The 22,044-nt window shown below is 41.8% G+C and overlaps 1 pseudogene; it reads right to left on the bottom strand.

The window, feature by feature from the left end:
• Positions 1–1,594: 1,594 nt before the first annotated feature.
• Positions 1,595–22,044, bottom strand: part of LOC121443180 — a 38,024-nt pseudogene continuing 17,574 nt past the window's right edge.

The raw sequence follows: 22,044 nt of genomic DNA, 5'->3' as shown, positions 1-22,044 counted from the left end.
TCAACCCAGGAGGTAGATTTTGTGCTTAGAAGATCAGAGGCAGTGAGTCTTGGGGCTGCATCATTTATGCAAGTTTCCCAGGCAGCTGCTGGCCAGAAATAAAGACTTTGTACTCAACTTTAAGAGTGTCCATGTGTGCTCTTTGTTAGAATTACCACACAACATAATCACAGTGGAGGCTCTTTAAAAAATTAAAAGTGAATCAGTTATACCACTCACGGGTATATACACACAGCATTTCAGTTCTTTATATTAGAGGCATATCTGCACATCAATATTTATTGCAGCATACTTAAACTAGTCAGGCTTCCTTAGAGGAACAGAACTGATAGAATCTATCCATCTGTGTATTTATAGAAAGGTGATTTACTAACGTGGCTAATAGGTCATAGTCTACCTATTTCAATAATGGCTGTATACCATCAGAGATGGCAAGAGTAGAGTAGTTGTTCACACCATGAGGGTAGATATCTCAGCTGGTCTTCGGTATATTCTGGAATTCTGAAGAAGTAGGCTCTAATCCCAGTGAAGGAATGGACATGCTAGCAAGAGAAAGGGCCAGCCAGCAAAGAGCAAATGGCTTTCTTATTCTTTATCCTTTATGTAGGCTGCCACCTGAAGATGTGGCCAAAGTTAAAAACAAAGCTTCCCATTTCAAAAGAGCTGGATTAAGTTGGGTATTCCTACTTCAAATGATTTAATTTTTTAATTAAGAAAGATCCCTTACAGGTGTACCCAATCAGTTGGGTTTTAGTTAATTCCACATGTGTTCAGGTTGACACCAACAGTAGCCATTGCGACAGTACGCAGTAGTTACATTAGGAAAATAGTCTGGGTGTCAGAATCAGAGAAAGGTATAAAGAAAATGTGACGTATCAGCATAATGGAAAATTATTTATTCATAAAAGAATAGAAATTATGCTTTTTTTTGCAGGAAAAAAATTGAGTGGAGATAGTCATATAAATTAGCCAGGTTCCATAAGCTATCCATGTTTTCTTGCAGATGTGGTTCCCAGATTATATTTACATAATGAGCTCCTGTGTGCATATGTTTCAGGAGACTAGAGGCAAAGCTCTGTAGCGGAAAATGATGACAAAGCACTGCGGGGAGAGATGAGAGCTGGGCAGACTGTGGTAACAAGGAGTGTGCTCATACTCAGTATGTGCTTCAAGACATCCCATGTCCAGTGAATGAAGTCACAAGGAGAACGGTTTTAATACCACTATAGCTTTTTATTAATTGATCCAAGATTAAATACATATTTTGTGAGCTTTATTTCATATAGAATATGATACTGCAATTAGAAAACATAAATGTTAAATTATCAGAGAGAAATATTCAACCACTCATTACTCACAAATAAAATAACAGACTTAAGATTTTTAGAGAGTTTTACTAAGTACTCAATTATGTGTGAATAGAAATATTTTACATATCCATCTATATCTACATGTCATCTGTACGCCTATACTTGTGCCAATGTATCAATATATTCACACAAGTCTTTAAAACCTATGTATGCCTGTGTTTTGGTACTTATATCTCTTCTTAGTCACATTGAACAGCACTTTACTCTGAAAACCTGGCTAGCTCTTACATTGCATACCCATAATATTTTGAAATTTCCATATCCTTCTCCCTCTGAAGGAAAAACTGCAGTTTTCCCAGAGAGGTACACTTGGCAGCATTCTCTCGCTCCTGTTGAGCCCGCCTCTTCATGGCTTCCCTCTCTGGCCTCTGCTCTTCAGTGATAGGCTGTGAGATGACTGGCCCTGGAATGTCCACTTTCCTCCATGGGATGGGTTGGCAACTGAAGTCTAGCAGCAGGTATTGGGTTTTAGCTTTGGGAGATGAAAGGGCCTTGTTCCTGGCAGCAGAAAGAGGCTCCCTGTGGAGTGAAGTGTGAGATGATGCTCTGTAGGGTGCAGGCAAAGAGGCAGCCGGCTGAGGCCCAGTGCAAGACTGGATGGGCTTGGTTATGTTGGCTCGTGTGGCACTGGTGCCATTTGGTGGAGCTGGCTTGTCAGAGGCCATCAAAGATGTGCTGGCAGGAGCTGGTTGGGATGGCTTGAGCGTGGGAGGCTGAGCTGAGTGGGAGTGAGGCCTCACTGGGTAAGCCATAGTGGACCTGCGTGAAGCCAGGCAGAGAAGCTTTCTAGAAACAGGTTTAGTTTGAGGCTTGTCCGGGACTGGGAAAGGCAGAGGTACTAATTTGACCTTCCCAGGTGGGGGCAGCTCATACTGGGATGGAGATGGACACCGCTTGGGAGCACTGCTCGCTGGTCTCTGAATCTTGCCCAGGCTTTTGTCAAGGCTTTGGCCCTCACGTGGCATATCCAGCAGTGATGTGGTATCAGGGCCTGTCCTGGGATCTTTGTTGCTGCTCAAGTTCAGCAGAGCCCGGGAGGAGGAGACGCCAGTTTTCCTCTCACTCTTCTTCCCCAGTGGGTGAAAGACCTGCACAGACGCCAGCATGTGCATGCCGAGGTGAGTTCGAGGCTTCTTAAAGCTGTCATGGCTGAGCTCAGGTGGATTCCTCTTCCTCTTGGTCTTTGGGGTGGCGGGCTTCTCTTCTGCCTTGACTCTGTGACTTGATGGCTTCAGCTCCTCTGTTTTCTTGGAGTTGTTTTCTCTAGTCTTCTTGGCCTTGTCTTGCCCATGTGCCCTAGCTCTGCTGCGCTTTCTGGGTGACTTTCTGAGCTTTGCCCTCCAAGTGCTTGGCCACGTTGTCGAAAGCCCCTTCACTGAACCCAGCACTGCCCACAGCCTCTTCTCCCTCCACCAGTTTCTGGAGCTGGATTCTGGCTTGAGGAGCTCCATCAGGCAGCTCAGAGACTTTCTGGTCATTCTTTCTTACTTGGTCTGAGAGTGCACTGATGACGCTGGAGCTTTCCTGGGCCTGATCCCTCCCGATGACTGTGGAGTCTTTGGATTGAGCTGCTCTGGGATCTTGGAATTGGTTTAGCTCTGTGAGGGAGTTTAAGAGTTGGGGAAGGTGAATATCTGCCACGAGTGCAGTCATGTCTGCAAAGTCCATGTTGGAGCCCACCACACTCTGAAGCACCCCAGGCTCTTCCTGACCTAGGCTGCTGTTTCCCAAGGTGTCATTGTCAAGAACAAGGTTCTGCTGTAGGCTTTCAGCATCAGTGTATTTCAGGGTCTGCTGCATGTTGGGGTGCACTAAAGGTAGAAGTGCTAGTTCTTGGTTTTCTTTTGTGCCCTCATAGGTAACCAGAGGTGTTGATAGATTGGCTATCTTGAAATCCAAGTTGTTATTTTCTGTTTGTTCCAGGCTTGGAGCTGGAGGCAAGGGCAGGAATTCTGAAGGACTGTGGATGGGGGCAGTTAATGACCTGTCCTCACTGACAGGTGGTGTCCTCATCCAGGTGTCATGGGTGCAGGCATTGCCAAGGTCTGGACTCTGCAGCAAACAGAATGTCTGAGCTGAAGGTGTCAATTCCAGGGGTGTCTCCATTTCCACCACTGAAAAAGAGTCAAGTAAGAAGTCAGTGCCTGGTAAGTGAGATGCTCCCCTCCTCTTCCCCTCCTTTTAGTGCTCCTCAGTACTGAGACCCTACAGCAGTGGGGCAGGCATTCCTATGAGCTCTGCTTGAATAGCAAGGGGCAGCACCTCTTTTGGGAGACTCGTAGTGAGTGCTCTGTTCTTTCTGGTGATAATGCAAAGTCATGTTTTCACAGATAATTGTGTGTTCCTTTGTGTTTGTGTGGTGTGTGCACGCGTCTTCACCATGGGGAGGTTACAGAATTCCCTGTGTGTGCCCCTCTCTTGCTTTACCCTTTGTCTTTGAAAGCGTACCCCTCATTTCCTTGCAAGTTTGTTATTAGGCAGGTTGTCTGGTCCATCATTTTTAAGAACTTAATCCATATCTTCCAACTTCTTTAAGTTTTTGTCATTACTTAAATACCCCCAGAATCTTGGCTTTTTATGTGGCTTTAGGTATCCAAACCAAGTTTCTCCACTCCTACAAGTCAGGCAGTTCAACAACCCAGGATTTCCTCCAACCCAACATTTCAAAGTCTTGTTAGTAGTGACAAAAAATTGGTTTAAGAAGTAAAATCAGCCAGGGAATGGTGGCACACACCTTTTATCTCAGCACTTAGGAGGCAGAGGCAGTCAGATCTCTACGATCGAGGCCAGGTTGGTCTACAAAGCAAGCTCCAGGACAGTCAGGGTGGAACAGAGAAACCCTGTCTCGAAAAGCAAAGCAAAGAGAATAAATGATGTAGGTGGGTCTTCTTTCTATGTGTTGCTTTTATTGGTTAATTAATAAAGAAACTGCTTGGCCTGATAGGTTAGAACATAGGTGGGTGGAGTAGACAGAACAGAATGCTGGGAAGAAGGCAATGGGGCAGTCTCCATGAAGCTCTGGCCCAAGATAGACGTAGGTAAGCCACCACCTCGTGGTGCTACACAGATTATTAAATATGGGTTGAAGGAAGATGTGAGAATTAGCCAATAAGAGGCTGGAACTAATGGGCCAGGCAGTGTTTAAATGAATACAGTTTCTGTGTAATTATTCTGGAGCTAAGCTAGCCGTGCAGGAGCTGTGCGGGATGAAAAGCAGGCCTGCTCATCTCATCACTACAAACAAACAAACAAAATTGTAAAATCTTTGGGCTTGAGTGTGACTGTGTTGTAGAAAACATGTCCTAATGATCATGGTCTTAGAGAGAGAGGGAGAGAGAAAGAGAGAGAGAGAGAGAGAGAGAGAGAGAGAGAGAGAGAGAGAGAGAGGCTTTACCCAACTTAGCAATTGTACATGGGTTATACTGGACTCTGGATGCACTTATATTTGTAAGAGAATTTCAGGGCCAGCACTTGGAATCTGGGAGTAGTTCCTCCAGGACTGGTTTGGAGTTGCATTGTTCCAGAGTCAGATCTCAACACAGGGAAAATCAAGTGTTATGGAAACAGAAAGGCCTTTGTGTCCTCTAGAGCCCTGAGCAATAAATTAGGAAAGAGGTGACTGCTGTGTGTTGATGGATGGGATGAATTAGCTTGCAGGGTGACATGCGTGTCTGTGGGGGTAGTCCTTGGACATGTCTTGATGAGTGATGGATGCCACTCATTGCCCTACATTCTCTCATTATAGAGACTGAAGACTGCGATGATGAGCCCAAGGCAAACCTAACCTATCAGAACTTACATTCTCCCTTTGTATGGACTGTCCACTACTGAGAGGTAAGTTGTGCCCTCTTTGTTCGAGGGTTGATCTCACTCCTTCCCCTCCTGGCTCTGTTCTCACCTTGAAGGCTGCTGTCCGGCATGGCTTGAGCAGATGAGGGATAGTAGAAGGCAGAGGTGGAGAAAGGTGTTTGAACGTTCATTGAATGAAACTCCCTTAGCATCATCACCATCTCTGGTTGCAGGGAGGAGGCCTGAGTTCCAGAGTAGGACACAAGGCGATAGGCCTGCAGGCACTGCTCGAGTTCTCCAGCCATCAGAGGGCCCAGGCTGTTGAGGCTGTAGTAATAGAGCTGGCTGCCATCCTGGTAGGAAGGTGCCAGGTTGTATCCTTGATTTGGCACCTCTGATGGTGTGGCCTGGACGAGGCTGGCAGAGAGTGTCGGATAAAGAGGGACTAAGGCATTGGGATCTAGAATGTTATCACACTGGGCTGTCATAGCCAGGGAGGAGAGTGTGGTATTCTGGTCAATGATAGTTACAGTGAAGTCCTGGAATGCAGTTTCTCTCCTGTCAGAGCTTCCTGTGAGATCACACTGGAGAACACCTGCATAGGGGAGTGGCAGGGTGGAGATCTGGTTCTGGTTGGTCAGTGCAGTCAACGTGGTAGTGCCAGCTCGTTGGTAAAGGGAGGCACTGTCTACGAGCTGCTGGCAACAAGTGCTGGAGTCTGATGGCAGGAGCCATGCTGAGCTCGCGGCTGGGGTGGATACCCCATAGAAGTTGCACACACTTCCTGCTGAGGGTGTGGCATTCCTCAGCACAGGCACAGAGGGCTGCAGAGCACTTTCTGCCCCAAAGAATGGTGCACTTTGACAATTTTCTGTAGGAAACAAGAGGACAGTGGGAAAATGGTGAGATGGAAGCTTTCTCGCTTCCTGTGAGGAGCAGTGCTGTCTCCAGGTTGTACTATCCGGAGGAGTCTAACACCTATGTCCCCTCACATATCCCAGACAAATGGGTTCAGAATGATTCTTGTTACTATATAGGATGGCACTCATTTAATAAGCTGCCGGTTCTTCCTGTGTGGAACTGTAATTCCCAGTTGATCTGCTTTAACTCTCACTGTGCTCTAGACACCACTGTTCTTTCCCCTGCTTTGTCTTGCTCTAATACCTGCTTTGACACCGCCTTACAACTGTGTCCTAGAACAAAAGTGTTTAGAGGTAGGAGAACCTTAACAGCTTCTCATGGCTGTATCTTTACCCTATTCTGTGCAGATTTTTACTCTGTGTAGACACAGGGTCTCATTCTGGTCTTGAAATCACACAGATAGGCCTGCTTCTCTATCCAGAGTTCTGGCTCCATAGACATTTGCCATGTCCACCGGGCTTGTCTCTACTCTGAGCTTTTTAAGTAAATGATGTATCAGGAATTTCATATATAAGTACTATATTTAGGTAATTATATGTTCCTCCCCTAACGCCTCCTGTTTCCCTCTACTTCTTGTATAAGTCATGATGTCTTATTTTGTATAGCCATTGAGTGCGTATGCATATATGACTGCACGAATAGCCTGGTGATAACATTTCACGTTGCTTGCCTGTGTTTCATGTGACATCTTGGGAATGCTAATGTAGTATGGGTTCCTCTCTGAACAAGATAGTTTCTAAATCTAATAGTTGGTAACTGGTTCTTAAATGATCAGTTCCTCAGTAACTGTTAATTTCTTGTAACTCTTTCTAGTGGGCATCCTTGTGAGAATTCCCCCCACCCCATGTGTCAGTTCTTGTCCAGAGAACAACTGACCATGGAGTACCCAGCCCCTGTTGAAATCATCCAGCACAACAGTGCACATAAGGTGTTGGGAATGCTCTGGAAGTTGGGCTGGGTAGATGTTAAGAGCCAGAGACCAGAGTGGGATGTTGTTTTCTATATTTGATAGGGAATCTCAGCAGTGTGGTTGCCTAAAAATGGCTTGGAATATAATGCTATCTTGTGCCTTTAGATTTAAAATCTCTGGCTGTCTGTAACATTCAATTCCCAACTACCTACATGTACCTCTACAGCCATCTGTGCAGTTTATCTTCTTTTATTTCTGTTTTCTAACCCCTGGTAAGAACCAAAGCTAACTGTAACATTCAACCGGAGATATCTATATCAACATGAATAGTGTGCCCATTAAACAAAGATTTAAAAGCATAGTGAAAGTAAGAGAAGTGATCAAAAGAAGCATGTTAAAGTTTCTTTCCTTACCTGACATGGTCAGGGGGAGAGGATCAGCAATCCACAGTACAATGGAGGAAGGTCATCCTTGTCTGATCAGCTGACCTCAGTGGCAAGTGTGTCCAGTATCAGACAGCACTTACTGGTCACTGGTCACAAGTGATCTGTGATGATCCAAATTTGTTTACAGGCATCACCATGGAAACACCAAGATTCTACCAGGTGCTGGTAGGGTAGGAGGGAGAATGATGTCATAAATAGGCAGCAGCCAATGGGGATGTCTGATTCCTAGCTAAAAGATGGGATTGGATAGAGCAGATGCCAGAAGACCAACAGCAGTCATGAAGGCTGAAATTGGGCTAATGAAAGGAGGAAATTATGGTACAGAAATCCTGCTTCCCATGGTGTTTAGCCTAGGCTATCATGGCAGTGCTTCTTCTAAGGTTCACTGATGAAGCTGTGCATGATGCCCCATCAGCCTACCCTGTCCATACAGTCGGTAGCCTTGGGCAGGAAGGAGAGGAACACCTAGGTTGAGGGAACTCAGGTGGGAAACCATTTCAGCTGATCTGCTTTATGAGCTGTCTATTAGGGTCCGAGAGAAGTCCCATAAAGGACCACCTGTCATGTATGCAGTCAGCAAGAACATTTATTAAAAAAACTGCCAACATGTTGGGGTGGCAAATGGCAATCCCCAGAGAAGCTCACACTTATGTTTTATACAGGGTGAGGGAATTCTAGAGAGGAGAGGTTATTCTGAGGGATGGTTGGTGGGTATAAATCAAACTTTCATGGGATTGGCAGGTGGCTCTAGGAACTTTGCAACAGCAGGGTAGGGAAAGCTATCTTTAGCTAGTAGGAGGCTGTGGGGCATCTGCTGAGCTAGTAGAAGGCTGTGGGGTCCCTGGTGACTGGTTGCTCCTGAGTTGTGATTTTTCCAAGAACTGCTTGCTCAACTCCAGCCAGTTCCAGTAAACCAAAACTAAGGCCTGGTCACTGACAGGGGTTGTTAGAAACCTGTCATGCCTGTGGTCTGGCTCCCTGGCCCTCTCATCCCCCCTTGAGTAGAATTTAAAATCCTTGAGATGTTTTTCTTCTAAATTTATAGGCTTGTATTGTTTTTTAGAACCACTAGTTGGACCATAGAGATCTGCTTCTTTATAAATTTGACTAGCGCGTTAATGATGCAAGGTCCATAGGTTAAGGCCAACATTAAGTGGATCAAAGGCACAGCCAATGATGACAGGAGAGTAATTAACCAGGGTGACCAAGTGAATAGAGATTCATATCATAGCTTTTTATTCTTTTATACATTTTTATTGATATTTATTGAGCTCTACATTTTTCTCTGCTCCCCTCCCTCCTCTCCTCTTCCCACTTCAATCCTCCCCCAAGGCCCCCATGCTTCCAATTTATGTTTTTTTTTCTTTTTTTCTTTTTTCTTTTCTTTTCTTTTCTTTTTTTTTTTGATTTTCGAGACAGGGTTTCTCCATAGCTTTTTGGTTCCTGTCCTGGAACTAGCTCTTGTAGACCAGGCTGGCCTCGAACTCACAGAGATCCGCCTGACTCTGCCTCCTGAGTGCTGGGATTAAAGGCACGCGCCACCACCACCCGGCCATGCTTCCAATTTACTCAGGAGATCTTTTCTTTTTTTACTTTCTGATTCCCATGTAGATTATATCTATGTAAGTCTCCCTTCATGTTGACATTGTTGTCTAAGTTCTCTGGGTATGTGGTTTGTAGGCTGGCTTTCTTTGCATTATGTTTAAAAACCACCTATGAGTGAGTACATATGATAATTGTCTTTCTGGGTGTGGGTTACCACACCCAAAAAATAATGTTTTCTAGCTCCATCCATTTTCCTGCAAAATTCAAGCTGTCGTCATTTTTTTCTGCTGTGTAGTACTCCATTGTGTAAACGTACCACATTTTCCTTATCCATTCTTCGGTCAAGGGGCATTTAGGTTGTTTCCAGGTTCTGGCTATGACAAACAAAGCTGCTATGAACATAGTTGAGCACATGTCCTTGTGGCACAATTGAGCATCCTTTGGATATATACCCAAAAGTGGTATTGCTGGGTCTTGAGGAAGGTTGTTTCCTAATTTTCTGAGAAATCGCCACACTGACATCCAAAGGGGACGTACCAGCTTGCACTCCCACCAGCAGTGCAGAAGTGTTCCCTTTTCCCCACAACCTCTCCAGCATAAGTTGTCATCAGTGTTTTTGATGTTGGCCATTCTTACAGGTATAAGATGGAATCTCAGAGTTGTTTTGATTTGCATTTCTCTGATGACTAAGGATGTTGAACATTTCCTTAAGTGTCTTTCAGCCATTTTAGATTCCTTTGTTGAGAGTTTTCTGTTTAGGTGTGTACTCCTTTTTTTTTTATTGGATCATATGTTCTTTTGGTGTCCAATTTCTTGAGTTCTTTGCATATCTTGGAGATCAGACCTCTGTCTGATGTGGGGTTAGTGAAGATCTTTTCCCATTCTGTAGGCTGTCGTTTTGTCTTGTTGACCGTGTCCTTTGCTCTACAGAAACTTTTCAGCTTCAGGAGGTCCCATTTATTAATTGTTTCTCTCAGTGTCTGTGCTGCTGGGGTTCTATTAAGAAGTGGTTCCTGTGCCAATGTGTTCAAGTGTACTTCCCACTTTCTCTTCTATGAGGTTCACTGTGGCTGGCTTTATGTTGAGGTCTTTGATCCATTTGGACTTGAGTTTTGTTTATGGTGATAGATATGGGTCTACTTTCATTCTTCTACATGTTGATATCCAGTTATGCCAGCACCACTTGTTAAATATGGTTTCTTTTTTCTGTTTGATATTTTTTGCTTCTTTTTCAAAGATCAGGTGTTTGAAGATGTGTGGATTGATATCTGGGTCTTCTACTTGTTTCCATTGGTCCTCTTGTCTTTTCTTATGTCAATACCAGGCTGTTTTCAGTACTGTAGCTCTGTAGTAGTGTTTCAAGTCAGGGATTGTAATGCTTCCAGATGTTCTTTTATTACATAGGATTGTTTTGGCTATTCTGGTTATTTTGCTTTTCCATATGAAATTGAATACCGTTCTTTCAAGGTCTGTGAAGAATTTTGCTGGGATTTTGATGGGCATTGCATGGAATCTGTAGATTGTTTTTGGTAAGATTGCCATTTTTTACCATGTTAATTCTGTCTACCCAAGAGCATGGGATATCTTTCCACTTTCTGGTGTCTTCTTCAATTTCTTTCTTTAAAGATTTAAAGTTCTTGTCATAGAAGTTTTCCACTTGTTTGGTTAGAGTTACAATGTATAAATATCTTAATCAGAGGTAGAAATATATAATGCAATATGATAAATACATCCTAAAATTGTATCAATATACAAAATGTCTTAAACAGAGGTAGAGACATGCATGAATGCATACAATATGACAAAATAACTTCACGTAGGTGTACAGATGTTGTAAAGTGGAATAACAAATATAATTTGATCTTGTATCAATATACAAGAAACTATACCATGCTGGAGAGATGGCTCAGAGGTTAAGAGCACTGGCTGCTCTACCTGCGGTCCTGAGTTCAATTCCCAGCAACCACGTAGTGGCTTACAACCATCAGTAATGAGATCTGGTGCCCTCTTCTGGCCTGCAGGGATACATGCAGGCAGAACACTGTAAAGATAATAAATAAATAATAAATAAATAAAAAAAGAAACTATACCAGTGTAAATTTTCCATAAATAATAGCTCACAAGTATTCACTCTATTACTCACTATTATTACTATTATCAGTATGAATAAGTTCACACTAAATTACCTATTATCCTATTCAATCTTCCTTTTTTTATCTCTAGGCCTACATAATTTCTACCCCAACCCTCAATCCTATGTGAGTAATAATCAAACCCTAAATCGTGTCTCTAACCGTGAGGACAAACTTTGTGGGGAGAGGGAACAAACTTTGTGCTTTGTGGAATTGCTTCCTGCTGTCATGGGGCAATGGGATCTTGTAAAAAATAAAATGATGGTTAAGTTTCAAGATTACTGTTTTGTGCAAATGGTCTCTGAGTAGTCCATAGGGTCTTTTTGTTTGTTTGTTTTGAAGTTCTTATTTGGAGTTCTGGCCAGAATGTTGTAAGAAGGTGCACCATTTCTGCTGGTGGTACCCAAAAACTAGTCTCATAATAGCGTTACCAGCATCATGACGTCATATCAATCAGGTGGAGTCATTGTTGTGGGGCACCATCTTCTTCCTGGAAGCTTCAAATGTTATGGCAGGAAAATCTACTGTTCATTGTGGGAAAACTAAAGCATTATTCATATAGACATATGTTCAATGAAAGATATGATATAAATAAAATGGTCACGGAGAAAGTAAAATATTTCCTTTAAATATATCTTCTTTCTGTACCATACCAGATGGTTCTTGACATGAGACAGAAATTCTGAACTTTTCTTTTAACTCCTTGCTTGGATTTAGAGAAGGATAGCCATTGTCCAGCTCCAAAGCCAGCTCTTATTTTTAAGTAGAGATGTATATGTGTCTAAATAATCAAAATTTACAATGCTGATAATACAGCATCATAAAGCAGATTTCTTTTTGCTTGTTGATTCTTTATGGATAGCTATCTTTTTATCTTTAGGCATCTAGATGTTCAAGGTCTCTCTACTCTTTGAAGATGAATATTTTCCTGCAAGGACAAGAACAGAACCCTGCCCCAATCCTTATGAGGTTTTCTTACCACCTGCATAATTGTCATCTTTGTGTATGAACCATCATTTCTATTTCTCAAGAGGTTTCTCCTTTTCAAACTGAATCTTTATCAATTTTGATGGTATCCATAGCTTTTTCCCCTGTGGAAACAAGTTCAAAACCCCTTCCCCAATGTAGCACATCTCCTGGTGAAGTGATGAGGTGAGCAGGCTTGCTTTTTGTCCCGCCCGGCTCCCGCATGGTTAGCTTTACACTCGAAATAATAACACACAAATTGTATTCATTTGAATACTGCCTGGCCCATTAACTCTAACCTCTTACTGGCTAACTCTCACATCTTGATTAACCCATTTCTATTAAGGTATGTAGCACCACGAGGTGGTGGCTTACTGGGAGGATTCTAACCTGCATCCATCTCGGAGAGGAGAGATATGGCGTCTGACTTTCTTCCCTTCTTCCCAGCATTCTGTTCTGTCTACTCCACCCACCTATGTTCTGACCTATCAGACCAAGCAGTTTTCTTTATTAATTAACCAATGAAACAACAGATAGATAGAAGACCCACCTATGCCATCCTGGTTTCCATTGTGAGGTTAGCTGATGATGGAAGTCACAAAAATAATCCCATACCAGTTCAGAATTATGAATAATCAAAGGGTTATTTATTTAAGAAGAAAACTTACAGATCACTGTCCTAGATAACAGTCCTCTGTGTGAACAGGAACAGAGTCTAGCAGCCAGAAGTGGGAGCCATAAGCAAGAGACCAGGCACATGCTTTACAACTGCTTTTAGAGTATCAGAGACCATACCCAATTGGGCTGGTATCTTAAAGGCTATTGGCTGAAGAAGTGGAATGTGCTTGCACAGTACCTTCCCCTTTTGTTTTAATAAGAGAGTTCCAAACCCAATACAAAACTATATACACTAGGAACAGATATCAAGTATAATTAGAATTACAACCAGCATAAACAATATTAAGCAAGGAACACATGCTAAATGCAATATGAGAAAATATTCTAAAAGTTGTATCAATATACAAAATGTTCTAAAAGAGGTAGAAACATGCATATATACAATCTGACAGAATAACTTTGCATAGGTATACAAATAATGTAAACAAAAATAATAAATATAATTTGAACTTGTATCAATATACAAAACCATACCAATGTAAATTATCCATAAATAATAGCTCACAATTATTCACTCTATTATCAACTATTATTATCCCTTTATTTTCTACAAACACAGTTTTCACCCCAACCCTCTATCTAGTACAAGTAATAATCAACAACCCCTAAACAGTGTTCCCAACCCTAAGGACAAACTTTTTTTAGGGGGGTATGGGGGAGTTGTCTCCTAGGATTGCTTTCCACTATCATGGGGGCAATGTTATCCTAATGGGATCCTGCAAAAGTAAAGTGATGGTTAACTAGATGTATAGATGCAAATGATTTCTGAGCAGTTGATAGGGTTGTTTTTTTATTTTCCTGAAGATCTTATTTGGAGTTCTGGCCAGAACATCATGAGAAGGCGCACCATTTCAGAAGCTGGTACCCATAAATACCAGTCTTATAGAGCGCTATCAGCATCATGCTATCATCTCAGTCAGGCAGAGGTCTTGCTGTCAGGCCCCATCTTCTTCCTGGAAACTTCTGAGTTCAAGGCAGTTGCCCATTGAAAACCTGAATACGTACGTGTCTGTGGTGTGGTGTACATATTTTAATTTACCAAATTTCATAGAGTGGAACAAATCTATCTGCCGTATCTCATTCCTCTGAGTACCCTTTGGGTTATTCCCTGCAAGCAATGGTGTTTGACTATAGAAAGAGCAAGTAGCACATCTCTTTATAATCTCCTTAGCTTGTTGCCATGTAATAGAAAACTTTCTTAAGCCTTGGCTATTGACATGATGTTTTTAAAATGAAATTCAGAGGCCTGAAATACACTTCCAATCAATAATTGATCAATTTCTGCATCACCTTGTGCTAGAGGACCTGGCAGACCTGTATGGAATCGGATGTTGGTTATGTATATAGAACAAAGCCTATTCCTGATTATATCTTGAACCTATATGAATAATAAACTCAATTCTGCATCATCTGGTATAAATTCAGTGGTTTCAATATGCAAGACAACTCTTTCTGAATATTGCGATCAGTAACTCTATGAGAGGTTCTTTAAAATCCCTTAGTACCATGAGAATAGCATATAATTCGGCCTTTAGGACAGAAGTATAAGGGCTTTGTTCCACCTTAATCTTCTGATTTGTAACCTGCCTTTCCTGGTTTATTTGCATCTGTATAAAATGTACAGGCCCTAGTTATTGGTGCGTCATGTACAATTCAGAGAAGAATCTAAGTAGTTCTCTTTATAAGGTTAAGTCTATTGCTTTTGGGATAATTGCTATTAATTTCTCCCCAAAATTTAGCACAAGCTCTTTGCCAAGGTTCTTTGTCTTCCCATTTTTTTTTATTTCATCAGTAGTAAAAGGAACTATACTCTCTGCTGGGTTTATGCCTGCTAATTGATGAAGTTGCAATTTACCTTTTATAATGAACTCAGATACTTTTTCCACATAAGTTTTTAATTTTTTTTACTTGGCTTATGTGGTAAAATTATCTATTATAAGATATCTTCCCTCTGCATTAAGATTCTTGTATGGGATGTTCTGGAAGGCAATATGACTAGAATAAAATTAAGATTTTGGATTTACTCTTATCTTCATGTGCCTCCTGTAATTTTTCTTCAATGACTATCAATTCTTTTTCAGCGTAAGCTGTTAATTCTCTGGGACTACTTAAGTCTTTGTCACCATTTAAGGTTTTGTTTCAATTAACTATTAAGTCAGGTATTATCCCAACAGCCAGCCATAGACTGGAAATATCATCTAAAAAATTTTAAAAGTCATTATGAGTCCACAACCATTCTCTCCTAATCTGTTTCTTTTGTGTTCTAATTTTCTATAAACCTATTTTATAACCTAGGTAATTGACAGAATCTCCTGTTTATATTTTTTCAGGAGCAATTTTTAATCCAGATTGTAGAGGGCCCATAGGTTGGGTAACCTTGTTGAGAGCTCTTAGATCTGTCACCATTCTCCATTTTCCATATTTTTAACAACAAATACAGGAGAATTCCAAGGGCTGCTTGATTCTTCAATATGGTGAACATCTAATTGCTCCTGTACCAGCTTTTCTAAAGCCTGCAGTTTGTCTTCTATTAAATGCTACTTTTTAACCTATATGGGTTTCTCAGTACAAGGCTGTTAGTACCTCTGAAGGTTTGATAGTTACTTTGTGTTCTTGTCCAGCCTGAATGGCTGGTGACCTTCCTTTATAATATCTTATATCCTTCCCAGAAACATGAGTTTTTGGGACTGCAGCATTGTCAACCTGTGTATTCCATTGCTGCAAATGGTCTCAGCCTCATAAATTAACTGCAATATTAGCTACATATGGCCTTAGCCTTCCTTTCTGTCCTTCTGGCCCTATGCATTCAACCCACCTCATGCTTTGTTTTACTTGAGATAGGGTTCAAATTCTTTGGAATTGAATATCTGCCTCTTGAATAGGCCAATTTGGATGCCAAGATTCTGGAGTAATGATAGTCACATCTGCACCTGTGTCTAGTAATTCCTCAATTACAATGTCATTTATATGCACTCTTACCTTTGGTCTCTGATCATTTATAAAAGTCTGCCAAAATATACGTTTCCTATTTCCCACTGGAATTTTTGACTAGTCCTCCAGGTCTATTCCATCGTCCAGAACTATGGTATGTTTTTTTTTTTACAGTATTCACTGGATTGTTTAATATTTCTGGTGAGACATGTTCTCCACAGTTCATGGGAATGGCTGGGCCTTTTTGACATAGTGGCCTGTGAGAGGTGCCCCAAGGAGTTCCCAGTGGTATCAGTTTGCCTTGTCTGTCTCTTGCTGACTGACATTCATTAGTCCAATGTTGGTCTTTGCCACACCTACATATACCAGAAGGGTGAATCCTCCTATTTTTGCCATTCCTAGAGGAGACATTATTCCTAGGAATTTCTTATCTACAGTCCCTTCTTAGATGTCCCATTCTTCCACAATTAAAACATTTGGCATTTTGCTGTCTTCTCATACCATTGGAAATCACTTCTCCTACCCAAGCTTCAGTTGGTCTTTGCCACACCTACATATACCAAAAGGGTGAATCCTCCTATTTTTGCCATTCCTAGAGGAGACATTATTCCTAGGAATTTCTTATCTACAGTCCCTTCTTAGATGTCCCATTCTTCCACAATTAAAACATTTGGCATTTTGCTGTCTTCTCATACCATTGGAAATCACTTCTCCTACCCAAGCTTCAGTACTACAATCAAATGTTTAAACATTAATTTTATGCAAGATCCATTTATCTAAGGGTGCTGATCTAACCTTTAAAGGTCCAAGGATAATCTTACATTCTATGCTGGCATTTTCAAAAGCCACGAATTCAATTACTACATGTCTAGCTTCAGGGTCTGTCACAGCCTTAGTTAATCTTTGCAGGAAGTCAGTAAAGAATTCTCTCTGGCCCTGTTTAACCCTAATATATGACTCAGTCCTCTTTTCTGGTTCCTGAATCCCATCTCATGTGTTTAAAGCTGTTGTACTATATAGGGACAAGGTGTGTTCATCATAGCGAGCTTGTTCCTGAGGATCAGAGTAATGACCCTTGCCAAGAATTTTATCTTGGGAAGTCTCAATCCTTTTACTTTCCCCTGTTGTTCTAAATTTTTTTGCCTCTTCTCTCCAATAACAGTTCCAAAGCAGCTAAGGTCCATTTTCTAGGACTGCTGAGATTAATTGAAGCCAGTCTTGTGGGGTTGCTTTAGTGCTTAAAGACCACATTTTCACCACTTCCCTGACAAATGGTGAATGTAGCCCATAAGAAACTAGTGCTTATTTTACTTCTTTTAGTTCACTCATATGTATTGGTTCCCATGCATATTCTTTGACTACCTTAGCATTCTTTGTACTAGATGGTTTCTCTGAGGAAATTACTCGACATGCTCTTGAAACTCTGTATAACTCATCCAGGGGTTTGGCATGTACTGATGAGGCTAAATCCTGTCCTTGTACCTTCTGTCCCTGCTCATCAATTTCAATAAATTCTTCAATCTTTTCAAATCTTTTACTACTGCCTTTTTAAAAGTCTGAATCTCCTGTCCAGTGGTCTGTTCTAATGAGGATTCCGACTTGTCCAGTAAAGATAATGTCTCATCCTTGGACATATAACTTTTCAACAGATTCTGACAGATTCAACACCACAAATTTTTTCAGAAAATTTTGCCAATCTGATATTATCCCTCTCCATAGTATTGAACCATTTTTAATGAGATAATATTGAAAACAAAGCAAATCCCTAGAATCAAAAAATAGGAAGGAAAATAGCCTAAGTCTTGTACAATATCTTCCATAATATAAGCAAAATAATTATTGAAATCCTAGATGTTATCAGTCATTTTTTGTAGTTTTTCAGATCTTACCTGTCGTAAAGTAATTCTAATGAATTGGAGCAGGTGTAATAATCGTTAGCGGCCAGCAGGTGTCGCACTCGCAGCCATGTGACCGAGAGACATTAGCAGCAGTGAACAGCATGTGTTGCTTACTTAGGTATGGAAAATATGCTTTGTTTAACAAATTAAGAACAGTTATTAATGCAATCAAATGATTCTGAGAGTTGGGGCCCAGGATAAAGAGATGACTCAAAGTTTTCCGTTAGTGCAAGTTGTGGGCTGTGTACACTTCAAGGATCGCAGGCAGCAGTGTGTGGGCTGGTGTGTGGGTCATGAACTGGGATCCTCGAGCTGCAGCCTGCTGAGTCTGAGGGCTGGCTAAAGCCGTGGACAGGAGAGTCAGTCTGTAATGCACCACATGGTTGGTGGACTGATCCCAAAAAGTGTGGACTGGTCCCCAGATTTGGGAGCCAGATGATGGAGGAAGATACAAAATAATCCCACACTAGTTCAGAATTATGTATGATAAAGGGTTATTTATTTAGGGAATACTTATAGATCATTCTCCTAAATCACAATTTTCTTCACAAATGGGGAACAGGAACAGAGTCTAGCAGCTGGAAGTGAGAGCTGGAAGCAAGAAAGTGAGCGCATGATTTACAGCTGCATTTATAGTATAAGAGACCATGCCTAAGTGGACTGGTATCTTAAAGCTATTACCTGAAGGAGCAGAAGGAGCTCCCATAGTGTCTCAATAGGTTAAAGTGACCTGGTTTGAAGGGCAGGCTTGTGAGGTCAGTCCTTGTCAAAGACACTGTTTTAGCTTTCTTAGACCTAATTTTCTAGGCTTTTGGGTAACCATTACCTTATTGTGGCTCAAGGGTTTTCATGGCTGTAGGGGCCAAAATTCTAATTACAGGGTGAATAATGCCTCTAGGTCTTTCCCTATTGATCCTTTCATTTGGTGATATAACCTAAGGCCCCAGGTTTTCCTGACTCCAACCATATGTCTTCTTACCAGCATCAGTGAATTGAATTAGATTTGCATGCCCCTTCTCCAGAAAATTAAGACCATCAAGCTCCCACATTGTTTCATTCACCTTTTTTAGTTTGATAAAGTCTCTATCTCTTGGGGGCCTTCCACCATGTGTGACCCATGGAGACAGCTCCATGAAGCACAGAAATAGTTGCTGACCCCCCACTATTCCCTATCTGGGCCTATCTCTATCATGTCCAGGGCAAACATAAAAATGGGTGACTTCTTATAACTTAGCATCAGATATCTTAGTCCAACCATAAAGCATCCCCAAGATAAAGTACAAATCAGGAGAGTCAGTCCCTAAAGAGGCTTCTTGGGAAGTATGGCCCAGGATCTTTTCTGAGTCAGTGTTTATGATCTTCCATGTGAGAACAAGGGTAGGTGGTGGTTGTTGTCCCCCTTGATGGCCTGACTGGAAACCCCAGCAGGTTTGTACTAAGGAAGCACAGGGACAAGTCCATCACTTAGCTGCATCAGTGACTTTCTGCATTCTCAGTTTTAGAGGGTCCTGTAGGCATGCAATGGCTCCCCAAAGTCCAATGTTGACTCTCTCTGGAGTGTGGTAGACCTCCAAATCAGCCCGTGGATTCACACTGTGGGTGTTGCCATGATGATTGTAAGGTCTCTTCTAGCCACGCTCCAAGGACTTTTTTGTAGTGATATTTTGTTTGTAATCTAACAAATAAAGCTTGTCTGAAGATCAGAGTGCAGAGTTAAGCCAGTAGTTATCTATAGTAACCAGGATTTGGTGTACACACCTTTTAATTCCAGCAGTCAGAAGACATAGGCAGCTGAATCTCTGTGAGTTCAACACGCTGGGCTACATGAGATTGAATTCAACACTTGGGATCACATGCCTTTAATCCCTGCACTAGGAAGGTGGAGACAGAGATATGGATGGGCAAATAGAGGACTGAATATAAGGTGAAGGAGATAGGAACTCAGATGTAGTCTGAGGATTCACTGAGCCAAATGTAGTCTGAGGTTTCATAGAGACAGCAGCAGTCTGAGGATTTGAATAGACAGGATCATGCCTTTGGTCTGAGCATTGAAAGAGATAAGAACTCTCCAGTGTTTGACTGTTCTGCTTCCCTGATTTTTTTGTATTAATCCTTATATCTGACTCCAGGTTTTTATTATTATTTTTAATTTTTTTAAAAAAGTATTTTTTCTAATTATACATGCCAAATCCATTTTCCTCTCCTTTTCCTCCTCCTGCTCCCTCCACCTTTCCTGCTCCCACACACCATCACACCCCTATCCACTCCTCAGAGAGGGTATATCTTCCAATGGGGAGTCAACAAAGTCTAGCACATTGCTTTGAGGCCCTCAGGGTATCTAGGTTGAACAAGGTATCCCTTCTGAGAGAATGAATTTCTAAAAGCCAGAACAAGCAGTAGGGATAAATCCTGGTTTTACTGCCAGTAGCCCTACAGTCATCTCAGCCATATAACTGTCACCCACATTCAGCTGGTTCCCTTGCTGTCAGGCCAGAGTTGGAAGGCTCCATTAGCTCAGGTAAGCTATTTTAGTTGGTATCCCCATCATGGTCTTAGCCTCTTTGCTCATATTCTCACTCCTCCCTCTCTTTGACTGGACATTGGGAGCTCAGACCAATGCTCCACTGTGGTTATTTACATCTGCTTCCATCAGTTGCTGGATGTAGGTTCTATGATGGCATTTAAAATAGTAATCAATCTGACTACAGGGCAAGGCCAGTTTAGGCACACTCTCCTCTATTGCTTAGGGTTTTAGCTGGGGTCATCCTTGTGGATTCCTGGGAATTTCTCTAGTGCTAGGCTTCTTGCTAACCCCATAATGGCTCCCTCAATCAAGATATCTCATCCCTTGCTCTCATCTCTGTCCTCCCCACATCTCAGCTTTCTATTCCCTCTAAGTTCTCCTCTCCCTCCAATTCTCCCCTCCTCCCCTTCTACTTTCCCTTTTCTATCACCCCCATGCTTCCAATTTTCTCAGGAGATCTTATCTATTTCCCCTTCCAAGGGATCTATGCATGTTTTTCATAGGGTTCTTCTTGTTACTTAACTTCTCTGGGGTCATTGATTATAGGCTCCTTATTATTTGCTTTAGAGCTAGTATTCACCTATGAGTGGGTTCTTACCATGCTCATCTTTCTGGGTCTGGCTACCTCACTCAGGATGGTTTCTTCTAGTTCCATCCATTTGCATGCAAACTTTAAGGTATCACTTTTTTTAATCACTGAGTAGTATTCCATTGTGCAAATGTACCCCCATTTTCTTGTTCCATTCTTTAAGTGAGGGGCATCTACATTTGTTTCCAGGTTCTGACTGTTACAAATAATGTTGCTATAAACATAGTTGAACAAATGTCTTTCAATATGGTTTAGCATCCTTTGGGTGGTATTGTTGGGCCTTGCGGTAAGTTGATTCCCAATTTTCTGAAAAACTGCCATACTGATTTCCACAGTGGTTGTACAAATTTGCATTCCCACCAGCAGTGGAGGAGTGTTCCCCTTACTCCACATCCTTTCCAGCATAAGCTATTATTGGTGTTTTTGATTTTAGCTATTCTGACGGGTGTAAGATGGTATCTCAGAGTCATTTTGATTTGTGTTCTCCTGATGGCTAAGGATGTTGAACATTCCTTTAAGTGTCTTTCAGCCACTTGAAATTCTGTTGAGAATTCTATGTTTAGATCTGTACCCCATTTTTTATTTGGATTATTTGATATTTTGATGTCTATTTTCTTGAATTTCTTATATATTTTGGAGATCAGTCCTCTGTCTGATGTGGGGTTGGTGAAGATCTTTTCCCATTCAGTAGGCTGTCTTTTTGTCTTATTGACTGTGTCCTTTGTCTTATAGAAGCTTCTCAATTTAAGGGGGTCTAATTTAAATTATTGTTGTTCTCAGTGTCTGTGCTACTGATGTTAAATTTAGGAAGTGATCTCCTGTGCCCATGTATTGAAGGTTACTTTTTTTTTGTTACTTATTTTTTTTTATTGCGAAAAGAAAAAAAAAACATAAACAAAAAACAAGTTTCCACCTCCTCCCAGCCTCCCATTTCCCTTCCCCTCCTCCCACCCTTCTCCCCCTCCTCCCACCCTTCTCCCCCTCCTCCCACCCTTTTCCCCCTCCCCCCGCTTTTCTCCCCCTCCCTCTCCAGTCCACAGAGCAGTCCGGGTTCCCTGCCCTGTGGTAAGTCCTAGGTCCTCTCCGTCCATATCTAGGAAGGTGAACATCCAAACTGGCTAGGCTCCCACAAAGCCAGCACATTAAGTAGGATCAAAACCCCCTGCCATTGTCCTTGGTGTCTCATCAGCCCTCATTGTTCGCCATGTTCAGAGAGTCCGGTTTTATCCCATGCTTTTTCGGTCACAGTCCAGCTGGCCTTGGTGAGCTCCCCGTAGATCAGCTCCTCTGTCTCAGTGGGTGGATGCACGCCTCGTGGTCCCGAATTCTTTGCTCATGTTCTCCC

The sequence above is a fragment of the Microtus oregoni genome, unplaced genomic scaffold (genome assembly GCF_018167655.1).
Source record: "Microtus oregoni isolate MIOR12 unplaced genomic scaffold, Mior012 000102F_ref0000329, whole genome shotgun sequence".
In the NCBI taxonomy this organism is placed as follows: domain Eukaryota; kingdom Metazoa; phylum Chordata; class Mammalia; order Rodentia; family Cricetidae; genus Microtus; species Microtus oregoni.
This window is presented reverse-complemented; position numbering and strand designations above follow the sequence as displayed.